This window comes from Amphimedon queenslandica, unplaced genomic scaffold, assembly GCF_000090795.2.
Source record: "Amphimedon queenslandica unplaced genomic scaffold, v1.1 AMPQUscaffold_13521, whole genome shotgun sequence".
Classification (NCBI taxonomy): domain Eukaryota; kingdom Metazoa; phylum Porifera; class Demospongiae; order Haplosclerida; family Niphatidae; genus Amphimedon; species Amphimedon queenslandica.
This window is the reverse complement of record NW_003546243.1, coordinates 304,295-309,387: the sequence shown is the minus strand read 5'-3', so window position 1 is coordinate 309,387 and position 5,093 is coordinate 304,295. Positions and strand designations below refer to the sequence as shown.

Sequence of the window (5,093 nt, the reverse complement as noted above, 5' to 3'; positions counted from 1 at the left end):
TGGCATTGTATCGTGACCCAAAGGGAGAGTACGTCTTTAAGAAAAGTACACCTGATGTTGGAAACATTCAGCTTCAAAGTCTGAATACTGATAAATCAAGCAGTGATACTGTGGCAAGGATGAGAGCTCGTGTCAAAGAGCTTGAAGAGAAAGTTGATAAATTGAGAATGAATGTCAGAAAAGTAAATAGATCTATAGCTGCATGGATTGTGATTATGACTTGGAAATCCTCTTTTTTACAGTTCAGTTTACCAGCTACAACTGAGAGTTTTGGCATTGAAGAAGAAAAAGAACATTATCTGTAGTAGACTGTGTTTATAGTAGCTAGTGAGATCTGAGCAATAGTTTTTGTTCTTAGTTAGTTAGTATCTAGTTATTATGAAAATAGCAATAAAACTTTTACATTATTTTAAGTACAAAGCAAAACTAAAATGAAACTAAGAAAATAAATCTACTGTTAATAGCAAGAGTCAAAATGTTCCAAAAGTAGACTGATCAGTCACTGCATGCTAAGCAAATGCAGCGAGACAGACCAACAACAAGTCCCACAACTAAACGGACGATGAGATGAATCATGTTGACAAACTAATCTAGAATTGAGCAGATTAGAACATAGACTATGAACAAAACTCACTTGTATTTTAGAAACTAGAAATCCACCCCAAATTACAGCTCAACAGATTTATGTATGTAGCTACTCCCCTTATTCAAGCTAGCTTAATAGTGAAACCACACAGGTCAGAAACTATAAAAACAAAGGGTAGCCATACAATAGAAGGGTATACGTAATAGATAAGAAGAGGTAACAGTAGTAAGTGATGAGTTATAACAAGGAGAGGATACAGTGTAAAGTATAAGAAAGAAAGAGACATAGCTAAAGAGAGGAGAATAGTGTCACTTACTTGAATTGAGCATCTACTATAATTTAATTTACAATTCTTCTAATGACATCATACATACTCCAGCATACCACACACACTCTATAGTAGGGCCACACTGACTTTTTACTGTTATTATAAGTGCAGGTTTGGTGGTCACGTGTGAAGTAGCTGCTAATTGTTTGTTAAGTGTTTATTATTATTGTGTATACCAACTATGAAATGATTATCTCAAATACAGCACATCACAGCAGGTATTATAATTATTAATAAAACTAAAGTTATTGCAAATTAAAAGTTTAAAAGTAGTCAGATGCTCTCATTGTGCTGGGCAGTCACAGATTTATTAGGAGAGGTAAAGCAGCATCTGCAAGTAACTTATGGTGTGATCATCATCTATTTATCACTGAACTCCCCACAGACAAGAATAAAAAGACTCAGGTTCATCGAATTGTGTCTGTATAGTTCAAGTTCCTGTATATCAACTACTTATCCTTCATTCTATCTGTTGTTCAAGTTGTGATCTTTCACTGTTATTTGTCACATTCTGAAACTATGTTTCTTATTGTTATAATACTCAGTTCTAAAGCAGAAAGGTAGTAAGTAGTTGAATTAGGAGACATATATACAAATCTTATCTTCAAAAGCATAGCATAAAGGTTAGAGAATGTAAAAAAGGTATGGCTACCTATCTTAGCATTTGCTGCAAGTATGCAGTCCTTTTCCTTGTCTTTGTATATGTATGAAGTTAAGATAGTTTTATACTTTACCTATAATTGTATTGGCATTTCCTTTGAGTCTTGTACATTGTTAAAAGTCTGTTTCCCACTTCTTCTTGATAGTAGCTGCAGTGGCCTTTTTATTTTATCCGCCTACGCAATAACCACACGTGGGCGGTAGTAATGGCGTCAAGTACTCTTCAAGTGTCCATGTGCTTTGATTTTACTTCTCCTTTGCTATAACTGCGCTCTAGTTGTATCATATATCAAAATACCGGGGTTTTGGAGAAGATCATAATGCAAAAAAAAACCGCTGTCTGTAGCATTTAAAATAGGAAAGTTATTGCATTATGCAGATTTAAAAGTCAAAGTGGCCCTAGTATAGTCTCACTTGGATATACATGCTACTACCTTATATAGCATTTCTCAGCTTTTATTAATAGTGTCCTGTGGGAGAATATCACCTTGTCAAATTTTCATTTTCATTTTCAAAAGAAAATTTATTCCTCTTGCATAAACAAACTGTTCACACTTACAAGGTGCTAACAAGGTGTGATTAATTTTTACAAGCTAGTATATCTCATCCAATGAAGCAGGAATGTAAGCTCCGCATAGCAAATACTAAAAATTGCAAATTAATTTAAAAATATTAACAACTTAACAATAAAAAACTTTCTGACTTCAAATTTTTAAGCTGCAACCATTTTAAGAGCATGCAAAATTTAAAAAGCCCATGGTTTTTTTCCAAAAATGGCTCCAAAATCACCCCAAATTTTTATTACATTTTTTGATGCATACAGATGTCCTTATTCTGTGTACAAAGTTTGAGCTGATTTCGACTTTAATTTTTCAAGTTACGACCATTTTAAAAAAAGTATCAAAATTCTGAAAAATACCCAAGGCCATGGTTTTTCCCAAAAAATGGCTCCAAAATCACCCCAAATTTTTATTACATTTTTTGATGCATACAAATGTCCTTATGCTGTGCAGAAAGTTTGAGCTGATTTTGACTTCAATTTTTCGAGTTACGGTCATTTTTTAAAAATGGGCCAAAATCTGAAAAAATCCCTGTACTATAATAATATAGCCCATGGTTTTTTCCAAAAAAATGGCTCCAAAATCACCCCAAATTTTATTACATTTTTGATGCATACAGATGTCCTTATTCTGTGTAGAAAGTTTGAACGGATTCCGACTTGAATTTTTCAAGTTACGGCCATTTTAAAAAATGGGCCAAAATCTGAAAAAATCCCTGTACTATATAGCCCATGGTTTTTTCCAAAAAATGGTCAAAAAATCACACCCAATTTTTATCACATTTTTTGATACATATTGATGTACTTATGCTGTGTAGAAAGTTTGAGCTGATTCCGACTTCAATTTTTCAAGTTACAGCCATTTTTAAAAATGGGCAAAAATCTGAAAAAATCCCTGTACTATAGCCCATGGTTTTTTCCAAAAAATGGTCAAAAAATTACACCCAATTTTTATCACGTTTTTTGATACATATTGATGTACTTATGCTGTGTAGAAAGTTTGAGCTGATTCCGACTTCAATATTTCAAGTTACAGCCATTTTAAGAAAACACCAAAATTCTGAAAAAATTCCTGTACTATAGCCCATGGTTTTTTCCAAAAAATGGTCAAAAAATTACACCCAATTTTTATCACGTTTTTTGATACATATTGATGTACTTATGCTGTGTAGAAAGTTTGAGCTGATTCCGACTTCAATTTTTCAAGTTACGACCATTTTAAAAAATGGGCCAAAATCTGAAAAAATCCCTGTACTATAGCCCATGGTTTTTTCCAAAAAATGGTCAAAAAATCACACCCAATTTTCATCATGTTTTTGATACATATTGATGTACTTATGCTGTGTGGAAAGTTTAAGCTGATTCCGACTTCAATTTTTCAAGTTACAGCCATTTTAAGAAATTAATGCCAAAATTCTGAAAAAATCTCTGTACTATAGCCCATGGTTTTTTTCCAAAAAATGGTCAAAAAATTACACCCAATTTTTATCACGTTTTTGATACAAATTGATGTACTTATGATGTGTAGAAAGTTTGAGCTGATTCCGACTTCAATTTTTCAAGTTACGGCCATTTTAAAAAATGGGCAAAAATCTGGAAAAATCCCTGTATGGTTTTTCCAAAACATGGTCAAAAAATCCCACCTAATTTTTATTACATTTTCTGATACATATTGATGTACTTATGCTGTGTAGAAAGTTTGAGCTGATTCCGACTTCAATTTTTCAAGTTACGACCATTTTAAAAAATGGGCCAAAATCTGAAAAAATCCCTGTACTATAGCCCATGGTTTTTTCCAAAAAATCACACCCAATTTTTACACGTTTTTGATACATATTGATGTACTTATGCTGTGTAGAAAGTTTGAGGTGATTCCGACTTTAATATTTCAAGTTACGACAATTTTAAAAAAGTATCAAAATTCTGAAAAATATCCAAGGCTATAGCACATAATAAATAATAAAATTAATTTGAAATAGGATCAGAAATCAGTAGTAATGAGTTTATAAGTGAAGCTAAATTAATGAAAATTTCTCCAAAAATTGGCTCCAAAATCACCCCAAATTTTTATTACATTTTTTGATGCATACAGATGTATGTTCTTATGCTGTGTAGAAAGTTTGAGCTGATTCCGACTTAAATTTTTCAAGTTACGACCATTTTAAAAAAGGATCAAAATTCTAAAAAATACCCAAGGCTATGTAAAATGGCTCCAAATCACCCCAAATTTTTATTACATTTTTTGATGCATACAGATGTCCTTATGCTGTGTAGAAAGTATGAGCTGATTTTGACTTCAATTTTTTAATTTCTAAAGTATACAATTTCAATGAGTACACAGCAATTCTAATAAGTATACAGCAAAGTTTCACTGGTGGGACAAATGTAAGGTGCTTCATGATCAAAGGTGGTTGATTTCTTGGCAGCTGGTGTCAACATGTTATTCCAAACAACTTTGGCAAAGGCTTCGTGTCCTTTGACTGAAGGATGAAAGCAATCAAACTGCACAGTGAGAGAAAAGTTGTACTCAAAATGGTGAAACAGATAATAATCAGCACAGTATTAAATAAACATCACATGCTACTCAGAAAACTACACACACACGCACAAAGTTTACACAAGGCAGTTAACAACACTGAACTAATTGATCAATATTTCACAATATTCACCGACTTACAGTCGAAAAGAAATCAAATGGAACATTGGCTGCAGTGCCATCTCTTAATCCTGGTTGGGCTATCACAGCAAACTCAGTATAGTTCTTTTGCTTGTAGTCATCAGCAACCTATTAATGATATACATTACAAGCAGATAATGTGTAATCATAGATATTAACTTTTCTTATTCTTTCATTGTACTGTACCACATGATCATCAACTATTTGCCTGAATGGAGTGAAAGAGAGTCAAACAAAACGAATGATCCATTACCTCCACTTCGCTCCGTCGTCTGGATCAAAG

The 5,093-nt window shown here is 32.9% G+C and overlaps 2 long non-coding RNA genes across 2 annotated transcripts; one reads left to right on the top strand and one right to left on the bottom strand.

Moving 5' to 3' along the window:
- LOC109593714 (uncharacterized) lies at positions 1-402 on the top strand. The gene is made up of 2 exons (XR_002191126.1): positions 1-182; positions 243-402. It is a non-coding gene; the product is annotated as an uncharacterized LOC109593714 (long non-coding RNA).
- LOC109593720 (uncharacterized) lies at positions 359-967 on the bottom strand. Its single transcript, XR_002191130.1, has 3 exons — positions 903-967; positions 635-745; positions 359-590 (listed from the first exon to the last, which is right to left on the bottom strand). It is a non-coding gene; the product is annotated as an uncharacterized LOC109593720 (long non-coding RNA).
- Between the last annotated feature and the right edge of the window lie 4,126 nt (positions 968-5,093).